The sequence below is a fragment of the Kogia breviceps genome, chromosome 15 (assembly GCF_026419965.1).
Source record: "Kogia breviceps isolate mKogBre1 chromosome 15, mKogBre1 haplotype 1, whole genome shotgun sequence".
NCBI classification, from domain to species: domain Eukaryota; kingdom Metazoa; phylum Chordata; class Mammalia; order Artiodactyla; family Physeteridae; genus Kogia; species Kogia breviceps.
In genome coordinates, this window is record NC_081324.1 from 6,452,990 (window position 1) to 6,476,657 (window position 23,668).

Consider the following 23,668-nt stretch of genomic DNA (forward strand, 5'->3'; position numbering starts at 1 on the left):
TTGCATAGTGGAAGCAAATGGAGGTTGTACTGACGGAGCATTTGGCTTGAAAATGACAGAGAATGGGGGTGAAATTTGGGACTGAAAACATGATAAATTGAAAGTCCTATACATGGATTGTTAATAACTTCCAGTATCATACTTCCATCTCAACAAGCAGCAAGAGAACCCAGGTTTCTAAGTCCAAGTTAAAAAGTTCAGTGAAGGACTCTTCTTTGGAGAGTCTGAAAGCTATTAGAGAAAGTAAATGCTTTAGACATTTTGTTATCTTCCTGAGTGATGATTGGTTTTTATCTGATTACCCTAAAATACAGTAGGAGATGCATCAAGCCCTCCATGACCATATGCTCCTAATTCCCAATGAGCTCTTTTGTACCTCTGACTTAAAAGAAACAAGGACCACGGACCTCATTGGAAATGACAAATATAAACAAAAATGACCTCTGAAAATGATATAAATTCTTAATTATGAAATATCCCCAATTAGATTCCTCAGAGGCATGTACCATTACAACACAGGCAGAAAACAAGATCAATGCTTTTAAAAAACAAGTAGAGGATAATACTGCTTAGAAAGCAAAATAATATTAAAATTTAAAAGTCAATGAAAGGTTTGGAAGATCATATTAAAAGCACTTCTCAGAGTTGAACCAAGGTCAGAGATAGATATATGGAAGACAACATATATAAACAATCAAACTAGGAAGTTCAACATCTAATTAATAAAAGTTCCCAAGGGAAAAAAGGAAGGGAAGATAGAAGAGATAGGTATAAAAAAAAGTCATACAACAAAAATTTCCTGAGCTTAAGTACAGAAGTCTCCAGATTAACAAGTGACATCAAGTGTACAAACTAATGAACAAAAGAAAGGCCAATAAAAAAGTGTGACCAAGACGGTTTAATATTCCCCTCAGCTTGACTAAACTTTGACAGGTTTCTTCCTGGCTATAGCTCCCTGACTTCCCTTTCTTTAGAGCACCTACTGTAGAAAACATCTAATTGTAAATCCTTTCTTTGCTTCATTGAGATAAAAATCTCCCAGCCTCTTGCCAATTTTACAACCCTGGAATGTCCTTCACTACTTCTTCACTAGCTTGCACCAGCATTTAAAGATTCTCCCAATTCTTATTTCAGCAGAATTGAGTTCAATCTCTCAACTTGCTCTCAACTTAAGTTGTGTTTGCCTGTTTAACTCATCTGGTGCAATTTTTCTTTGGCAAGTTCATAATCAACAATTTTCAGAACATCAAGGATAAAGAGAGAATCTAAAATAACTCCAGAGAAAAATAAAAGATAATCAATATTCCAAATTTCTAAACAATGTTATACCTACTACAAGAAAAAGGAGCAGTTTTTTCAAGTTATCAGAGAAACTTTAACCTAGAACTCCATCTTTAGCCAAACCAAAAATCAAGAAAAAGAGTATGAATAGTTTTACAGACACAGAAAAAGTTTTCTCCTTTAAATGCTTAGTTTAGTCAACAGGATTAAAATAAAAGTGCTGGTGTTGAGGTTACTGGGCTGTGTCTTTTATCAAAAGGCTTTATAAAACCAGAAACTTGAAAATAGAAATAAATTCCTATGTTTTACAAGATAGCTATCTTATATACCAGGGCTGCTGTACCAGCAAAGACCCCGAACTCTTCAATCTGTTTCATCTTTTTTGCAGTGTGGTATTTTGACACAAGATAACTGCTGGAGCTCCAGTCATTCCATGATTATTCCAGACAATTGGATGAAGATGGGGAAGAATAGCAAATCTTCTCTTTTCAGAAGCTATCCCAAACAATTTACACAAGGCTTCTGCTTATAACTCACTGGTTAACAGTCACATGGCCAACATGATACAACAGGGTCTAGAAATTTAGCATCATGCTAAATGTAGGGCACTGATATTAAAAAATAATGGTAGAAGAATTTATATGGATAATGATGCAACTAGTATCCATTATAAGATGGCACTCAAAAAGTTTGAGAGGACTTAGAGACTGGGAAGGCTGTTAAGGTATGAAAAAGGAAAAGAGTATAATAAAAAAGTGAGGACTTCCCTGATGGCGCAGTGGTTAAGAATCTGCTTGCCAATGCAGGGGACACAGGTTCGAGCCCCGGTCTGGAAAGATCTCACATGCCGTGGAGCAACTAAGTCCGTGCACCACAACTACTGAGCCTGCGCTCTAGACACCATGAGCCACAACTACTGAGCCCCCATGCCACAACTACTGAAGCATGCGAGCCTACAGCCCATGCTCCGCAATAAGAGAAGCCCCCACAATGAGAAGCCTGTGCACCACAGTGAAGAGTAGCCCTCGCTCACCGCAACTAGAGAAAGCCCGTGCACAGCAACGAAGACCCAACGCAGCCAAAAATATATTTTAAAAAGAATTTTAAAAAAATAAAAAAGTGAATTACAAATTTCAGAACATATCTTAGTAGCTCTTTCTTAAAACCAGACAGATAAAATGGACAACAAAATAGCAAATATTCTAGAGATTTAACACAAATATAAAGCATATTTTAACTGATGTATAAAGATACAGGTAAAGCAATTCCTGCAACCAGAAACAAAAATATAAATTAGTTTCAAGCACATATGAAATATAAAAATTGATTGTATTGACCACAGAGAAAGTTTCATTAAAGCCTCGAGGAGGTACATCATAACTATTAAATCAAAAAGGAACTCTATTTAAATTCTCCCCCCCAAAATTCTGACTCAGACCATTTTCTTCCATAATGAAAATAAATAGAATTTATTGGTAAAAAGGCGTCCATGTCTAATATCTTTTCATGATGAAGAAAAAGTCCCAGTAAACCTCGGAATAAAGGGAAATTTCTTCAACTTGATAAAGAGTATCTACAAAAACCCTACAGCTAACATCATAATTGATAAGAAAGCCAAAGCTTTCTCACTAAGATCAAGTACAAAAGCAAGGATGTCCCCTCTCACCACTCCTTTTCAACACCATACTGGAAATTCTAGCTAGTTCAGTAAGACCGGGAAAAAAAAAAAAAAAAAAAAGGTATATAGTTTGCAAAGACAGACATAAAACTGCCACTGTTCACAGATAACATTATTGTCCATAAAGGAAATCCTTAACAACAACAACAAAACTCATGGAACTAATAAGCTTTTAAACAAGCTTTAAGATACAAGGTTATTATACAAAAGTCAGTTGCTTTCCTATATACCAGCAATGAACAAGTAGAATTTGAAATTAAAGCACAACACGTTTATATTAGCATCTCAAACAAAATACTTAGGTATAAATCTGACAAATACGTGAAAGATCTGTATGAGGAAAACTACAAAACTCTGATTAAGGAAATCAAAGAAGAACTAAATAAATGGAGATAGATTTCATGTTCATGGTTAGGAAGACTCAAAATTGTCAATGTGTCACTTTTTCCAAACTTGTTCAATAGATTCAATGTAATCCCGATCAAACTCCAGCAGAGTATTTTGTGGATATCGACAAACTGACTCTAACATTTATGTGCGGAGGCAAAAGTCCCAGAATAGCCAACACAATATTTAAGGAGAACATAGACAAAGTACTGACACTACCAGACTTAAAGACTTACTCTAAGCTACAGTAATCAAGACAGTGTGATATTGGTGAAAGAACAAAGAGATCAATGGAACAGGACAGAGATCCCAGAAACAGACCCACATAAATACAGTCAGTTGATCTTTGACAAAGGAGCAAAGGCAATATAATGGAGCAAAGATAATCCTGTCAACAAGTGGTACTGAAACAACTGGACATCCACATGCAAAAAAAAAAATGAATCTAGACACAGAACTTACACATTTCACCACGATAAACTCAGTATGAATCACAACCTAAATGTAAAACACAAAAACCATAAAGCTTCTAGAAGGTAACATAAGAAAACATCTTTATGACCTTGGGTATTGCAATGACTGAGATACAACACCAAAACCATGATCCATGAAGTAAATAATTGATAAGCTGGAACATCATTAAAGTTAAAAACATCTGTCTGCAAAAGACAATGTCAAGAGAATGAGAAGACACACCACAGAGAAAATATCTGCAAAAGATACATCTGATAAAGAATTATTACCCAAATTATACAAAGAACTCTTAAAATTCAACAATAAGAAAACAACCAACCCTTTCAAAAAATGGGCCAACTACCTGAATAGACACTTCAGAGAAGATATACAGGTGAAAAATAATCATAAAAAGATGTGCTATATCTTATTTCCTCTGGGAACTGGAAATTAAAATGAGATACCACCACACACCTATTAGAATGGCCAAAATCTGGAACACTGACAAAACCAAATGCTGGTGAGGAGGTAGAGCCACAAGAACTCTCATTCGTTACTGGTGCAAATTTCAATGGTACAGCGTTTGGAAAAACATGGAGGAAACGTAAATGCTTATCACTAAGTGAAAGCAGCCAATCTGAAAAGGCTACATACTGTATGATTCCAATTACGTGACATTCTGGAAAAGGCAGTATTATGAAGATGGTAAAAAGGCCAAGCGTCGCTGGGGTTGGGGAGGGTGGCAAGATGAATAGGCAGAGCCCAGAAGATGTGGGGAGTGTGAAAATACCCTGTATGATGCTGTCATACATCCGTCTATTCCCACAGAATGCACAACACTAAGCGTGAACCGCAACATAAACTCTGCACTCTGAGTGGTTATGACATGTGAATTTCGGTTCATCAACTGCAATAAACTGACCACTCTGTGGGGATGTTCATGAGAGGGCAGGCCGTGCGTGTGGGTTGCAGGGGAGGGGAGAGGTTAGTGTAGGCGGAGTCTGTTCTCAATTCTTCTGGGAAGCTGCTCTAAAAAATTTAATTAAGATTTTTTAAAGAGCCAAAGCTGATGTTTTACAAATTAAAAATCATCACATTGAGATTTAAACATTTCAGTAGGTGCAGAAAAATCATTTGAGTGTTTCCAGGATTATGGCAGACTAGGTATTTTTTAAAATTTCTGTAGCCCTGGACCAAATATCAGAAAGTTGCAAAATTAAGTACTTAAACACACCGAGCTCAAAACGTTGGGGATAACTCTAAAGAGGTAGGAAAATAAAATATAACTATATAAAACTGAAAGAAAACTGTTCATCCTTAATGGAAATGCCAGTGATAGAAACTTGAGAGGCAGGGAGAGGAGAGGAGATCAGGTATTGTTACAGTAAAAGAGGAAAGCGGACACAAAACACCAGGCATAATGTTAAGAAAATTCAAGAAAAACACTTGGTAAAAGGTGACTAGGGTGTAATTTGTCTCCAAATAAGATGACCCACAACTGAATGCACTCCTGCCTGTGCTATCAAGAAATATTACTGGTGACGATGCTGATGATAATAATAATAATGATGATGGAACACTAACAACAACACTAACTGTAGGGTCCCTTAATAATTTGTAACCACAGGCCTGATAACGTTTGGGTCTAGGATTCAAATTTAAAGAACACCTTCCTGAAGGCAGAAAATCTCCAGGTGGAGAAATTAAACTGAATTGATTGCAGCTTTGTAACATCAGCTGATACATATTGAATAAAACACCAGTCTTCTTTGGATATAGTCATCCTCAATTAAGGTATTCCAGGATCCCACAGATGAAATTCATATAAGTATGAATGTAAAGGAATTATCAAAAAACCAATGATACAAAACATAAGTAACAAGTATTGGCATAAGTATATCAAAAACAAGATCAGATTTAGACCGCTAAAAACTTCCAACTTTAGAATTACTAATTGGAGTAAAGCACTACAATGAATAATGTGTTGAAAAGCTTAAGCGATAAAAGTACAAAATTAAGTAAGCAACAAAAAAGTATCAATAAAAGGCCAGAGAGATTTGAGGAATAACCAAAAACAGATAGTGTGTGCATGCAAAAACAAAAATTTAATTGACAGGATAAATACCAGTTAAAGATAATTACTGAATGTACCACAGTATGGTAAGGATTATCCAGTGTTCAGAGAAATAACGAGAAAAAAATATGATTGAGATTAAGAGACTCAGGAGCAGAAAAAGGTCTATCATATATACAATTGGATTTCTAAACAAGAGAATGAAGGAAGAATTATAAGGAGAGAAAATGAATGGAAATAACCCAGAATTAATGAAAGACATAAATCCAAAGATAAAGAAAGTACAATGTACATTAAGTGAATTAAGAAATGCCCACTGATATATTATTGGAATTGTTAATACCAAGATAAAGGAAGATTTTCAAAGAAATCAGAGAAAACGGAGAGCTCTCTAAGAAAGCTACTGTAACATTAAAAGCAGAATTCCCTCATCTCCTGCTACCCTGCCCTTGTTCCCTTACTCACTCCAGGCCAGCTGTTGCTGGAACATTCCAGACATTGTCTTGTCTAGGGACCTTTGTTCCGGGTTGTCCTTCTTCCTGAAGCTTCTTCTACATGCTGTTTGTCCTACATTCCCCCGTTAATTCAAGCTTGCCCTAAAATACCTCCACCTCAAGGATCCTGACAACCTGACAATAGTTAATATTCGAAGCTTTCCACAACTTCCAGCCCACCTTATGTGCTCTACCTTTTATTCCTATAGCACTCATTAATTCTAATGTATTATATTATTTACCAGTAGTGTATCACAGATTTATCAAATGATCATAAACATGAAAACAACTAATGGGACTGTAAATAAATTATAGTTCCTCCATGCAATGGGAAATCATATCTTCATTGGAAAGGATCAGCTAGCTCTAATTATAGTGCAGGGAACAGTGCCAAAATATATTGGCACCCAGAAATAAATATATATATGAGAAAAGCAAAATGCAGAGCTATATGCATAGCATGTTACAATTCTACATGTGTATAAATCATATACATGATCTATATCTGTAAAGAAACGGGTACCTTATAACGCTGGCATCTTCAGGGTGAGCAGACTACCTGGCTGGGCGGACAGGTAAGGAAAGGAGCCTCTTTCCCACGTCTTACTTCCAAAATTTTCCTCCATGAGAATGTAATAGCTATCAAACAAGTAGATGTAACTACCAAAATGTACAGCCACAGAAGTCTCTTGCTTTTAAATTTGTGTATGTGTTAGCTGGATAAATATGAAAATTAAAAAAGAAAAATGACCTGATTATGTTCCATTTCCTGAAAAAGTAGAACTTTTAATATTTGTAGGGAAAATTGCTACCGTCATTGTCTCCAGGGTATGCTTCATATTCCCCTTGACCATGACTGAAACATGTTTTCCCTTCTGAAGATAAACAAACGACTCTCTACTACCTCTTTACCTGCTTCAGAGAGAGAAAAGTGCACCCACACAGACACAGACACACACACGCTTAACCCGAGTCACGACTCTCATCGTAATGCTCATTTTTCTCAATTGCGTGTTTCATGGAACATTTATGACCAAATATGCCATTAGGCTTTGGTATGTTTTTCTCTTCCTCAATCTGGCATTTAGCCATCATCAGCCAAGACTATCTTGTGAAGTTACCATCCTCATGCAAAGTGAGTTTCCACAATCTCTGTCTTTAAGTGACAGCTGGAAAACGTACCACAAAAGTCATACAGCATAGAACAGGCAGTAAGAGCAGATCGGCAATGAACCCGTGAGCCTGCATTCGGGTCAAACAGGGTATTTGCTCTGAACCAATTAAGGCCAAGTTTATTGTGTCAATGTCAAACTCATGGTGAACATAAAAGTTTGTGCTTCTCTCTCATCATGAATAAATCACTTGTTCAACCCAACGACTCAGGCCTTATCAGGCAGTATTTAATTTCAGTACAGTTGTGCTGACAGGCCTAATCACAGTTCTCCTGTTAGTTCTTAAATGCGGAGAAGACCCCCTGAGGATTCCCACTAGGGACAAACTCCCTGGGGCATTTCCCTAAGTTTCAGAACGCCTGCCTTACACATGTGTTTTCCTTAAGGCTCTGTGCTTTGCTTTCCAAGGGGGCAGCCGGACAACATAAGTATCCACTCCCCAGTGTGAATGCGAGATGCAAGAGCATTGATACCCATACATCTTGAAAGGGTCTTGAAGAATCCTGGGTCTCTTTATGTGAAAATAAGTTGGTCAACTTCGAACACTCTTGAAGTTCTAAAAGTCCATGGATATCTACATGGACACTGGTATATGAACATATTTAGTCGGTTCCTAAAGGAGTGTATTCATTTACTAGGCTGATATAACTAGTACCATGAACTGCGTGGCTTTAAAACAACAGGAATTTACTGTTTGGGCAGCTAGAATTTCAAATTCAAGGTGTTGGCAGGGTAAGACTCTGAAGATTCTAAGGGAGAACCCATTCCAGACCTATCTCCTGGCTTCAGGTGTTTCCAGCCGTCCTTAGTGTTCCTTGGTTTGTACACGCTTCACTCCAACCTCTGCGCCCATCATCACGGGTGCTCTCCTTGTGCCTGTCTCTGTGTCTCTGCCATCTTACAGAGAGCAGTCCTAGTGGATTAAGGACCCGTGCTACTCCAGTATGACCTAATGTTAACTTACATCTGAATTACAACAAAGGTCAGGTCACCTTCACAAGTACTGGGGGCAAGGGCTTATACATATTTGGGGGGGGGTATACAATTCAACCAGTCACAGGTGATGCTGTACACTTCAGTACGTACACATTTTAAGCCAGATGCTCAGATGACACCATCAGTTTGCCAATCTAACATTCGGAGAAACTGAAACACAGACAATTAGAACTCAGAAACCTAACAATCCCATAGTCGCGAAGAGCATCTCAAAGGACACTATCTTTCATGCCTCTGCATTTTATAAGAAAAATGTGCCTCTCAAAAATATTGCTTCTTCAGGAAAATCTATTGAAATTGAAACATAAAAGTAAAGAAGATCCCATATCAGATATTATTGCAGGAAATTCAAAATCTCCCTCCCACATAAATATCTGAAGAAACAACCGACTTCAACAAAATTACAAATTCTGTAAAGTTTAGATGTTATTGTCAAGAAGGTTTTACGGCTCCTGATAAAGTAATATACTGCTGCCAGAAAGAATACAGTGGTGAAATTTAGATTCACATGAACAATTTTTACTTTACTAAAAATTTTTATGACTATATGCAATGGAGCATTATAATAATCCTAACTCTAATATGTATTAGAATCTAATAATTGTTAAATTATTCATGCCCTTGTTTTCAACAGTGAATGGAGTGGATAGAACGTATGGCGGACGTGCATTCAGAAATGTCCTGGTTAAACCGAAAACACACAGGTGCAAATGGCTTGTGAACAGTTTTCACGCTTCTTCCACAGGCTGCTCTGAATACAAGAAGAACCGTCCCTAGCGAAGTGGTTATGAAAACGGTACTTTGTTTTGTTAAGGTTCTATGCTGTGCTTTCCAAGGGGGCGGATAGGCAATATACATATTCATGCTTAAAATCAAGGCTGAAGAGAACGGGCTACCTTGTCCTCTGGTAAAATCGAGAAGGCTCAAATGGTGTGACCACAAGCTCACCTCCCAATTCTGCTCCTGTAGATGAAGTCCCCCAGCCGAACCACCCAGCTTACCCAGCAGCCCCAAGCAGATGCCTGCTTATCCCTGAGTGGTGAGTTTCAATTCCCTGCCAGCCCACAGAAACAAGAATCAGAAGCATTCAAACAAGCCAATCACATGCTCCAGGGGAAAGCAGGGGGAACCTCGCCCTCTTAATACTACAAGGACTGCTTCCTACAGCCGGATTGTCCTTCCCACTCCCAGGTATGATCCTGGCACATCCTGCATGGCCTGCAGGATCCTCCTCTCCCAGGCTGTGAACATAGGCGACTCATGAAATTGCTGTTGATTTCATCTGTCCAAAGTCAGAGGTCGTGTGTTCCACCATCCACATAACCCTAAGGCAGGAACACCTTCCTCACCAATGGCATCCAGAGGAGGTAGTCCAAACATACCTTTAGTTAAATAACTACCTAAGCAAGAAACCTCCAGAATCTTATGGCATTTCCGTAAGTATTTTGCACTTGACTGGACAGTGCTGCTAGGTCTCATGGGGCAGGAAGGAGCAGCAGTTACCTGTGCAGGACCATCTTCTCACAAGTCACGTATTAAACCAGGATACAAACAATATTGTACCACCTGGTGGACAAAAAGGAGGCTAACTGGTCTACCTGACTACAATGTCCTTTGAGATGCTCTTCGTGACTATGGGATTGTTAGGTTTCTAAGTTCTAATTGTCTGTGTTTCAAGAGTATTCTGGCTCAAGAGACTGAGTCGAGTAGGGTTTGGATTAAAACTTAGAAGCTTTGAAAGAGATGTTTGTCATATTTACTTGTTCATAAGCCAATTTTTTGAGGAAAACCTCGTAACGTTTAACAGCATCTAGTCTTTTTGTTTGTTTGTTTGCATTTTTGGCTGTGTTGGGTCTTCATTGCTGTGCACGGCCTTTCTCTAGTTGCGGCGAGCGGGGGCTACTCTTCGTTGTGGTGTGTGGGCTTCTCATTGCAGTGGCTTCTCTTGTTGCAGAGCATGGGCTCTAGGCACGCGGACTTCAGTAGTTGTGGCATGTGAGCTCAGTTGCTCCGCAGCACGTGGGATCTTCCCAGACCAGGGCTCGAACCTGTGTCCCCTGCACTGGCAGGCGGATTCTTAACCACTGCGCCACCAGGGAAGTCCAGCATCTAGTCTTTTGCAGGACACATTTTAGGGACACTATTTACACTCTTGGATCCACTGTACACCTTGACCACCCATCTCCACGTGGTAAACAGAGCCATCTATCTAAAATCCCAATAGGACCATGTCCTGTCCCTGCTTGAATTCCTTCGGTCTCTCTCCATCCCCTAAAAAAGCACAAGCTACTAAGTATCGCATACAAGGCGCTGAATGACCTGACTCCCAGTCCCCTCCCGCAGTCTCATCTCTCATGGCTGACAGTGGCTTTTCGTTTTAGGCAATGAAATAATGAGTTTGTGTACAGCCCGAGGAGAAGTACTGAGTGGAGAGGAAGACGTTACATATATATGAGAGAGGGGATGAATCCTAGAACGATATTCTGGACAAGGTTGGAGGTGGGCTTGAGGACTTAAATAGAGACACAGCTCCCACTCCGATCTTAACATAGTGGAGGTAAGACATGGGCTGCAAAAAGTGAATGTTGGGGTGGAAAAGCAGCAGGATTGTTACTGAAAGCCCCTATATTCTCACTCAGGTAGAAGAAAGATCATCCGCTGAGGCTGAAGGGAGCAAGGATTGAGCTGGTGTTTTGAAGAGCAAGGTGAAATTTGGGATTTTATCCATGCAAACGGGAGGTGGATGTAACTAAAAGCTCGCTGAGGGCCAGTGTGAGGAAAGGCTCTAATGTGTAAGGGTATGTGCTTTAGCCAAGTGTAATTCAGTCCCACCCAGGGGCGGAACTATCAAAATAGGGAATGAATTATTTCATTTCTCCAAAGTTATTGTTTAACCAGACTATTCAGGGAGAAGTGATTTCCAAGATAATTGATAAAAAATATAGTTCCTATCACTGAAGAAAGAGGCTCATTGGATGTGATGGGTGAACCAAAGCAAAGAGAAGGACATGACTTGGAGATAATGAAAGCTCCTAAGGAGCAGAGATCTGAGATCAAATACAATATGGCTACCAAGGGGGAAACGGGGGTGGGGGTGGGATGCACTGGGGGATTGGGATTGACATATATACACTACTGGTACTACGTATAAAATAGAAAACTAATGAGAACCTACTGTATAGCACAGGGAGGTCTATTCAATGCTCTGTGGTGACCTCAATGAGAAGGAAATCCAAAAATGAGGGGATATACGTATATGAATAGCTGACTCACTTTGCTGTACTGTATAAAGTAGCACACCATTGTAAAGCAACTACACCCCAGGAAAATTAAATTAATAAAATACCACATGGAGACCTGAATTGGTGGTGAGACTGTGCTCATATAATGGACTCTTAATATTCACCATTTCTGAGATTAGAATACTTCTAAAGGATAAGACGGTCTAGCCAATCTCTCAAAATCCCCTATAGTTATGCTAATAGTTGCAGTAAAGAGAGAGAGATTATTAAATTGTCCCCAAATCTTTAATGAATGGGGGGAGTGTATCTTTTATGATATTTTGATTTTAAGTGACAGAAAAATCTAAGGAACCTAGAGAATTTATTGGCTTTCGTATCTGAAAAAAAATTATAAGGCTGGTTTCATGGATTTAAGGGTTTAAATGATATTATAAAGATTATACCTATCACTGAGTTCAGCTTTGCTATTCGTTGCATGTTGACTTTACATCACTTTCCACATGGTAGCCAAAAGGCTGTAGCATCTCCAACTACATATCGTATTATATGCAAATCTGGCAGGAAAACACCTCAAATCAAAGCACTAAATTTAGCTCTAATTGTAACCCAACCCTCAAACAAACACCATTCAGAGGTTTTGGGGGCACTAATTGACTAGAGGTAAAGCATACTTTCTACTCCTAGAAAAGAATGAGACCTCACCCAAACCTGAAGAACTGAGATTGAGGAAGACACAGATCTCAAATGGAAGTCATGGTCTGTTAAAAGAACTAAGATGAATGAATGAGGAAAAGCCTCCTCAAGCCACCATTCCTCTAGAGCCTCTCAACCTCAAAAACCGTATGATTCGAGCCCCAATATATTGTACAGAACAATTTAACCAGCTATGTTGCTCCTATATAATAAGAATTTCCAACTTCCTAACCCTCCACATAACCTCACCCCAGCCTAATTCATGTTTTACAGTCTGCCACTTTCAAAATCCCACTATGGTACCAATTTCCATTTCAGTTAAGGTTAGTTGCAAGAGAAACCAAAACTACATATTTCAAACAAATAGCAGCAAAGAAATGGAAAGGAAATATGGGAAATGAACCCATTTTTTTCAAAGCCTGAAAAATCACTCTCACAGCCCACGGACAAAGGCAATTCTGAATGTTGGTTATCAAGAACTCAACTTCACTTTCATCATGGAAATACAGGATTGAATAAGCTCTCATCTTTTCCAACATTTTATGTAACTGTGTCCAAGACTCCATCTCCGGGGAAAAAGCAGTTGATTGGCCTAGCTCAGGTGATGTAGATCATGACTAGAGGAGAGGTGGGCACATTAAAAGTCATGTTAGAATGATCCAAAGACTAAGAAGATGTTATATTATCAGGATACCAAAAACAAAAAGCTGGCCACTACAGGTAGTAATGCAAAAGTCGGTTTTGCTGGTGAGAACAGCAAGAAAGCACAGACTACAGTGGTAATCATTTTGCAACACAGAAATGTATCCAATCAGCATGTGGTACACCTTAAACTTACAAGGTTATGGCTCGATGATAGCTCAGTAAAAAGTTAAATAAAAACTCAGTATGAAAAATAAATTCAATTCACGGGGGTGGCGAGAGGGGAGAATTAGCATAGAGAACGGTAAAGCCAGAGAGTATAAGCTTCAAAGGAGAATGACTACAACCATAAAAGAGTAATGAAACATCATAATCATTCATTATTCTTGACAGTATTAATGAAGAACCTGAAGACTGGAAAGAGAAGCCAGGGGAGGGAGTATTTTACAGTGCAGTGGTGCCTACGTGGGAGATCAAGGGTTTATCCAGGAAAAGGGCACAGCAAGAAGTCTTTGGAAGAAAGATTGCGCAAGACTGGGTAGACACCAGGGAGAAAGAGGAAAATTGCAAGACCTCATTCAACCAACAAATATCTTAACATGTATCATAATTGTTCTTGCAGTAGGACATGGGAACATTTAAAAGATGTTTAAGATACGGTCCCTGACTTCAGGTCTATAGGCTCTAGTGATTCACCACTGATTAATAGAACTGTCTTCTGTGATGGAAATGTTCTATAACCTGTGCTGTCCAAGATGGTAGCCATTAGTCACCTGTGGTGACTGAGCACGTGAAGCGTGGTTACTGTGAAAGGAATTGGCTTCTGAGTTGTATTCCATAATGAATTAAGTTTAAACACACGTAGCCCCACGTGACTAGAGGCTGCAGTATGAGACAGCACAGTTCTAGATTACAGTGTCATACAAAATAAAAGGTGACCCTTACAAGATAAAATAGCATTAAGTTATAGTATAAAATCCTCCAAGTGTTGTAAACGTAAATTTACAGGAGGCTTTAGATTATGCTTGCACGAATAAGAATTCAAAAATTATTGTTAAATGCATCAAAATTCCTACAGGTGGCTTGAGCAAAAGGTGGACATAGTCATCTTTTCAGAATGCTCGTCCATCTTAGAATGCAGCTAGTTAGAAGTGGCATGGCGGCATTCACAGGAGAGAAGACAAGGTCCAGGAAATCAAGGAGAAGATCACCCCAACTGGGAACATTCACAGCTCTGAAGCTGACAGCAGGGGCACGCGCCCAAACCCGAGGCTATTGCAGAGGTAACCATAGACGTTCCTCTGCCAGCCACTCATAACTAGTTATCCTGATTTTGTCCTCCAAGTTTCTTGTGAAAACTGCTTCTCTAATGTGAAAGTAACTGAGGACTTCCAGTACATATTCTTTTTATTTACCAGGTACTATTCCTACTAATGAAGTTAATAAGTGGTGCGATCAGACAAATTTGAATTTGTACACCTACTGACTTAGGTCATTTGGAGAAAACTGCTTCAGAGGTGACTGCCTTTTCTTTGCTGAAAACAGTCCTACAGAGGTCACCAGGTGAACTGAACAAAAATACCTAAGTTGTCAGGGAGTTTCTGCTTCATATTTCGTTTCCCCTTTTAACCAGTTTGAAGACAGACATAGTCAATTTTTTTTTTTTTCCACTGAGACATTTTCCCAGGTACCAGACCATTTGCTAAACAATAAATATTTGTAATCATCAGTGCAATGAGGGAAGCTCCAAGTATTATGCTCACTGTAGACAAGAGATAACTAGTGCTCTGAGTGCTTAAGCAACCTGTCCAAGGTCAAGGACTTGATTGGGTGGAACCAGGACTCAGACAAGGAAGTCTGGTTCCAGAGTCTTTGCTTTGAAATTTCTCACCATCCTGCTGCTCTCAGTTCATACCTCCCCAGGCATGCTCACATATTAACAACCCACACCTGGCCTTGAAGATTTGAACATCCTCAAAAGAAGGTTTGCCATGAATAGAAAAGTAGGGATGTGGAAGAGCACTGAATGTTTCTGTGAAGATATACTCCAGAATTACTGAAGTATGGATTACAAAGAAAATGGCAGAAGATTAAAGACACAGACAATGGCGAAATCCTAAACAGCTTATAAACTAGGCTTGAAAGTTTAATCTGTGTACAATGGACTGATATTTTCTAAAATGTGTATTGAAACACAGTCCCAGTACAAGCTTAAAGATTTAATAATCAAATAAATTACGGAAGTGCTGCATACTATGTCTGCCTGGTACTGTCTACTATGTCTGTCTGGTACATACAATGCAAATGGTCTCATTAAACATACTGAGAAGGCCTGCAATTAAGAAGCTGAACGTTGTGTAACTCTACATTTTACACACTATTTGTGAAATATGCCTCCGTGCATATGCGTATCTGTAGAATCTATTAGCAGGTCCACGTGATATACTTTGAATCCCTTCAGTAAGCACAGGAGGATTTTAAACCAGGGACCATTTCATATTACAGACACATCACTAACCAGAAGGGAAAAGATGAAGTAAAAGAAAGTAGGGTTTTGGAGGAGGGGAAAACAGTTAAAATATGAGTGTAGGAATGAGGCAGTAAACATAGAAACATGAAAATGAGCAAATTTGTGACGTACTTAAGGAAAAAGGACTTAGTGACTAATTTGATATGAGGAGTTAAGAGATATGGATGAGAACATTTTCTCGATTTCATGGGTGTACAATGGCACCATTAACAGGAAGAGAAATAGGCTTTGTTGAAATAAAACAAATGGATATTCATGCACATTAAGTTAAATGTTACTATGGGGCATTTAACTGGAACTATGCGATAGGCTGCTGACATATGTTTGCTTCATTCACACCACTTCTCAAATGTATAATTTTATTTGTATTTGCATATCCCTTTGTTTACTGATTACTCCCCTACTCAATGTAAAGTCCTTGAGGCAAACATGTAATGGAGGCTAATAACTTTTGGTGGAATACATAATTCATGTTGCAGAGAAATTCTTTTTATTGAGGATTTGCTAAAGGTTGAATATTCGTTTCCCCACGAAATTCGTAAGCTGAAACCGAATCCCCACTCCGATGGTACGTGGGGGAGGGGGTTGGGAGGCAATTAGGTCATGAGAGGGGAGCCCTGATGGGTCCCCTGGTGGGTCATGAGGGGTTAGTGCCTTTAGATGAGACTCTAGAGAGCTCCTTTGTCCTTTTGGCCACATGAGGTTAGAGTGACAAGACAGCCATCTCTGAACCAGGACGAGGGCCCTCACCGGACGCCAAATCTGCCAGTACCTCGTTCTAAGACTTCCAGCCTCCACAATTCTGAGAAGTTGATTACGCTGCTTACAAATCACCCAGGCTATTGCATTTTTATTGTAGCAGCCCAAGCTAAAACAGTGGGACAATTTTTCTTTTTTTCTTCAGTAAAAGATGATACCTTCCCTCTCCTACGGAGAGAGCCCAGAGGCCCAAACACCTCAGTCCTTTCACAGACTAGGGTGGGCTGAGGTTGGTGTGCAGGTTAACAGTCAGCGTACCTTTGCCTCAATCCGTTTTAGGAAAAGGATTCTTTAGAATTCCCAGGAGAGAAGTTTGCCCCTCCACCCCTGGGGGCTGCAGGAAACCTGCTCTGATTTGCAGAGCTCTTCAGCCTCGCACTCTGAGCTTGTTTAACGCCTGACAAAGGCCCAAGGTAGACACAGGCGGAGGGTGTGGGGTGCTCCAGCCTCTGGTTTGTCAGACACCCCATGCATGGTGTTGTTACCGCAGCCTGAAAAGACTGTGACAGGGTATAAAGAGTACAGTGAAATCCAGTCGTTTGGCTGCAGGGTTTAGGCTCAGGGGGGGAAGGGGCAACGCTGTGGCCACATCTCCTTGGCCCAAACCCCACGGAGAGGACTAGCTCAGGCAGCACCACAAACACAACGTGTAGAGCTACACAGCTTTCCCAGGCCCGAAGCTGGAGAGCAGGGGCTCAAATCATTGTCGTGGAGGGATGAAGAAGACTGCTACCGTATTTTATCACTTCTTCACACCTGCTGTCATTCTCTCCATTCTGGACCTAAGAGGGTTCCTCCACCTATGAGGTCCTACCAGGATGCTCGAGAAACTGGACACATTAGGGTTCAAAAGAAGGGAGAAACATCATTTATATATCATGGCTGGCTCTTGGTCTGGGCCTTCAGCTTTCTGCATTTCCCAAGGGAAGCTCACCCAGCTATCACGGGACAAGGATTTGGGACAGGAGACAGTAATAAAGTACATCTGGCAGGGAGACATTCTGCCTTTCTTTCCAGAAACTACATACGACAGTGGGTGATTTGCAGAGTGCAGATGTGACAAATGCCAATCATTCTACGAATGTGACAGATTAATAGATATTGTATCTACTTACAACAATCATATATAGGCAAATTGCTTGATGCTTCTGAGTTCCTGGGATGACTTCTTCACACCCTGAACTCTTTCAAAAGCAAAAAAATGATGACAACATCTAGGTTACTATATTGTCTATAAGTTCCATGCCTACATAAATAAGACAAGGTCTAAAATATTAGCCAATCATCTTTTGAAGTCAAAATGAGTATCAAATAGGTTTGGCATCTAATTAACACGGGTTACATATTTAGTGTACCTTAAGAAACCATTCTCACATCATTTAGTAAGGAACTACTTTAAAGTCCACTAGAAAACATGCAATATTCTCAAATACCCATCTACTATCCTTACTTTTCCAGTACTCAGAGGTACTACTTAGAAGGACACCAGTCATAATGGATTAAAGACCCCAAATGAGGTCCAGAATGACCTCATTTCAACTCAACTATAATTGCAACCACCCTATCTCCAGATAAGGTCACATTCGTAGGTACTGGAAGTTAGGATTTCAATGTATCTTCTGTGGGGATGCAATTCAACACACAATATGCACCTTGCCAAGATAGTATTTGATCCACATAACAAAATTTTACATCTGATGAGGAGAAACCTGACTTGAGTTACCATAGCAGATAATCCCAGACTGTTAACCTCTAAGTTCACAGATCCAAGCTGTTTAAGGACATGTATCATCCCTTTGGCTAAGATACTAACAACATGGACACAGATATATCCATAATCTTCCTCCAACCTTCCCTCAAAGAGATTTGCCACCACATCCTAGGGTAACTGATGCACCAGGGAAGAAAACTTGCTCAATTTTGAAGGGGCTTGCAAGAAATTGGTTCTGAGTTGAGGTTAATCTAGAGAGACCCCCAAATGTCACTGTGGTGTGATCAGAATGGAAGTTTGTGAATACCAGATAATAAGTGGAGTTTTGGCCCATTAGGGCTGAAGATTACTTTTGTGGTTACTTCCAGAGTCCCTCAATTTACAAAGGAAAAGAACATATTCAGCAATTAGCAGAATCCCCATCTTGATTCCCTGGTTCATGGAGTGAAGGGTATGGAACAAAGAACCAGATGAAAGCCCACTGAGATTCCTTTCTTTACCAAGATAGTAAACCAAGCACAATACAGTGTCTCTGGAGGAACTTGGAAGATTGTTCCACCACCAAAGACTTCAAAGATGGTGGTGATTCCCATCACATCCCAACTTAACTCACTTGTAGAATTTATGCCACTTATTTACATCATTTTCTCCCTCTTCTTCTTGTAATACTCTGCCTTCCACCATCCTGGTGACTTCAGAAGCTGGTTTATGTTCTCTTCCTATCTCTGAAGTCATTCTCCATGTTTACCTCTAACAATCTCTTTTCACAATGCCTTTTACCTTCTCAAAATCCATTAGTTCTATTTCCACTCAGATAATTCCCCTTTTGATCATGGTCTCATTTCTATTTCTCTGCTTTCTAATTTTTTAATCACAGGGTCTTCCATTATCATCACTCTATTATCCAATTCTAAGTAACCCCTAGTAAAATTTTACTTTATTTCCAAGAAGAAGTAATAAATTGATGTTTGGGACCATTATAAGTTTATGCAATCATACCTTAGGTGAACTCTCACTGATAAACTGAAAATTCACTAATCCAGGCTTTATTGGTATCTTAATGCATTTCCATAGTACCTGACCCATTTTCTATTTTTTTACCCTGTAAATCTCCATTTTGTTTTCGAGAAAACTTTCCCCTTTTTTACTTAAAAATATTTATATTTTCATCCTTCTCTCCTATCATTTGACTCTGAGAAAATATGGCAAAATACTTGAAAGAGTGAGCAGCTGGTCCATTTAGTTTTTCCAAAAGTAAATAACCAGACATTTAAATTCACCACCATTTATTCATTCCTAATCTCTTTTGAGCAACGGCAGTGCTTCATTTTTGACTAGATCATTTTTTGTATTATATTCTTCTTGCTTTCAAGTATACAGATCCAACCAGGAAAACACAACCTCACTAGTTATTTCAAATAGAGGAGATCTACTGCAGGAGATTCATAGATGCTTAGATTCTGTAAAAGCCCACATAGCTGGTATCCATGCTTCTACTACGGGACACTATATGGCTGGTGTTCAGAATGCCAGAGGCTGGAGATAGACGAACTGTTGCTGCTAGAATAACACTGACAGCAACTGGCAAACCAGGAAATTCCTCTTCTCTTTCCCCTTCTTTGTACAATCTTCTCTGGTACTTTCTATCAGCAGAACCTAACAGCATGCTGTTTTTCAAGCAAATCTGAGAAATACCATTTTCAGATTTCCAGACTCATCATTACCAAGTGGAACACAGAAGCATGGGCTTGGAGCAAAGAGACTACAGGGAATTACTAGCACACCCTGGCACGAAAGTGTCTTTATTCCAGGCTGAGACACAGCATTGTTCAACAGTGAAAGTCCACTTAATAGTGTCAGTTCAGCTTGGAATTAAAATCCAGCTTTACAGCTAAACACCAAACTTCTCCTTCTCAGTTCCTTCCTCTGTACAATGAGAATTAAAATGAATTATTTAGAAGAATTTTGAGTTGTTAAATTGAGTAAGGAATTATATACAAAAGAGTACCCAACAAAAGGATCATACACCATGATCAAGTGGGGTTTCTCCCAGGAATGCAAAGATTCTTCGATATACGCAAATCAACGTGATACACCATATTAACAAACTGAAGGAGAAAAACCATATGATAATTTCAATAGATGCAAAGAAATATTTCAACAAAATTCAACATCCATATATGAAAAAAAAACCCTCCAGAAAGTAGGCAGAGAGGGAACTTTCCTCAACATAATAAAGGCCATATATGACAAACCCACAGCCAACATCATCCTCAATGGTGAAAAACTGAAACCATTTCCACTAAGATCAGGAATAAGACAAGGTTGTCCACTCTCACCACTATTATTCAACATAGTTTTGGAAATTTTAGCCACAGCAATCAGAGAAGAAAAAGAAATAAAAGGAATCCAAATCGGAAAAGAAGTAAAGCTGTCACTGTTTGCAGATGACATGACACTATACATAGAGAATCCTAAAGATGCTACCAGAAAACTACTAGAGCTAATCAATGAATTTGGTAAAGTGGCAGGATACAAAATTAATGCAAATCTCTTACATTCCTATACACTAATGATGAAAAATCTGAAAGAGAAATTATGGAAACACTCCCATTTACCATTGCAACAAAGAGAATAAAATACCTAGGAATAAACCTATCTAAGGAGACAAAAGACCTGTATGCAGAAAATTATAAGACACTGATGAAAGAAATTAAAGGTGATACAAATAGATGGAGAGATATACCATGTTCTTGGATTGGAAGAAACAACATTGTGAAAATGACTCTACTACCCAAAGCAATCTACAGATTCAATGCAATCCCTATCAAACTACCAAGGGCATTTGTCACGGAACTAGAATAAAAATTTTCACAATTTGTATGGAAACACAAAAGACCCCAAAGAGCCAAAGCAATCTTGAGAAAGAAAAACAGAGCTGGAGGAATCGGGCTCCCTGACTTCAGACTATACTACATAGCTACAGTAATCAAGACAGTATGGTACTGGCACAAAATCAGAAATATAGATCAATGGAACAGGATAGAAAGCCCAGAGATAAACCCACGCACATATGGTCACCTTATCTTTGATAGAGGAGGCAAGAATATACAGTGGAGAAAAGACAGCCTCTTCAATATGTGGTCCTTGGGAAACTGGACAGCTACATGTAAAAGTATGAAATTAGAACACTCCCTAACACCATACACAAAAATAAACTCAAAATGGATTAAAGACCTAAATGTAAGTCCAGACACTATCAAACTCTTAGAGGAAAACATAGGCAGAACACTAAGACATAAATCACAGCAAGATCCTTTTTGACCCACTTCCTAGAGAAATGGAAATAAAAACAAAAATAAACAAATGGGACCTAATGAAACTTCAAAGCTTTTGCACAGCAAAGGAAACCATAAACAAGACCAAAAAGACAACCCTCAGAATGTCTGTTGCTTCATTTGCAAATATTTTCTCCCAAAGGATTAATCTCCAAAATTTAAAAGCAGCTCATGCAGCTCAATATCAAAAAAAGAAACAACCCAATCCAAAAATGGGCAGAAGACCTAAACAGACATTTCTCCAAAGAAGATATACAGATTGCCAAGAAACACATGGAAGAATGCTCAACATCACTAATCATTAGAGAAATGCAAATGAAAACTACAATGAGATATCATCTCACACCAGTCAGAATGGCCATCATCAAAAAATCTAGAAACAATAAATGCTGGAGAGGGTGTGGGGAAAAGGGAAACCTCTTGCACTGTTGGTGGGAATGTAAATTGATACAGCCACTATGGAGAACAGTATGGAGGTTCCTAAAAAACTAAAAATAGAACTACCATATGACCCAGCAATCCCACTACTGGGCATATACCCTGAGAAAACCATAATTTTAAAAGGGACATGTACCAAAATGTTCACTGCAGCTCTATTTACAATAGCCAGGACATGGAAGCAATCTAAGTGTCCATCAACAGATGAATAAAGATGTGGCACATATATACAATGGAATATTAGCCATAAAAAGAAATGAAACTGAGTTATTCGTAGTGAGGTGGATGGACCTAGAGTCTGTCATACAGAGTGAAGTAAGTCAGAAGGAGAAAAGCAAATACCATATGCTAACGCATATATAAGGAAATCTAAGAAAAAAAGTCATGAAGAACCTAGCAGCAAGACAGGAATAAAGACACAGACCTACTAGAGAATGGACTTGAGGACACAGGAAGGGGGAAGGGTAAGCTGGGACGAAGTGAGAGAGTGGCATGGACATATATACACTACCAAACGTAAAATAGATAGCTAGTGGGAAGCAGCCGCATAGCACAGGGAGATCAGCTTGGTGCTTTGTGACAACCTAGAGGCGTGGGATAGGGAGGGTGGGAGGGAGGGAGATGCAAGAGGGAAGAGATATGGGAACATATGTGTAACTGATTCACTCTGTTATAAAGCAGAAACTAACACACCATTGTAAAGCAATTATACTCCAATAAAGATGTTAAAAAAAGAGTACCCAACAACTAGTAGACACTCAAGTGTCTATGACTTTCCTCTATGTCGTACTCCCATGCACCTTATGGCTCTTCCTGTTTCTCCCTATTCCAATTGATATTTCTATTTCTTCTCCATTGAATCATCTTTGTAGTGTTTGTTTGAATCCCCAATGCCCTAAACCTGGACCTATTCTTCACTCCTTTTATATCCCTTACCCTGCAATTCATTTAATCAAAATTTACATCTCACTTCTATGTGAATGACTCCCAGTTCTGAATATTCAATTCAGACTCTCTGAAGTTCCAGACACACACATATCCAGTTAGTCACTGAACAGCAACATCTGATCATCTGAAGGTAACTTAAACCCAGTATTTCAAGTTGGAACCCATTCTTCCGCCACCCCAACCCCCCCCCAACACACACACACACAGATACCACTACTCTAGCTGTATTTTCTTGGGGGACTAATGCTACTCCTAAATACTCAAGGCAAAAGACCCAGTAGAAATCTTTCAAATACTCTTCCTTCACTCCATTTAGCCAACTTTGTCCCATCAACACTGACTATGTCTCAACGTACTTATCAAACTCGACCACTGCAGTAGCACCTAACATATTACAAACATGTCTCTTACTGCTTCTACGCATCTTACACACTGTTGTAAGGTTATTAAAGGAATGATGATATGAGTACACCAAGAACAGTCTTTGGTATGGACACCAAGGGGGGAAAGGGGAGGCGGGGAATGAACTGGGAGGTGGGGATTGACATATATACACTATTGATATTATGCATAAAATAGATAACTAACGAGAACCTACTGTAGAGCACAGGAAACTTCTGGAATAAAGCAACCTACTGAAATCTCAACATATTTGGTATGATTAACAAAAGATGCTTTTGGTTTCCCCCCTGTTCATGTGTCTCTGGGGCTGGCTATGCCTGATTAGGAGAGGCCCTGGTGAGATAAGTTCAGTATTTCATAAGACATCATCTCCCAAGAAGAGTCTAAAAGTGATGTGATTGATTGAAGAAATGGAGTTTGAAACAAGCTA

The 23,668-nt window shown here is 39.3% G+C and overlaps 1 protein-coding gene across 2 annotated transcripts in view; it reads right to left on the reverse strand.

Moving 5' to 3' along the window:
* The window catches only part of SOCS6 (suppressor of cytokine signaling 6), a 1,023,578-nt gene that overhangs the window by 536,364 nt on the left and 463,546 nt on the right, over positions 1-23,668 (reverse strand). The gene's annotated exons all lie outside the window — the stretch shown is intronic.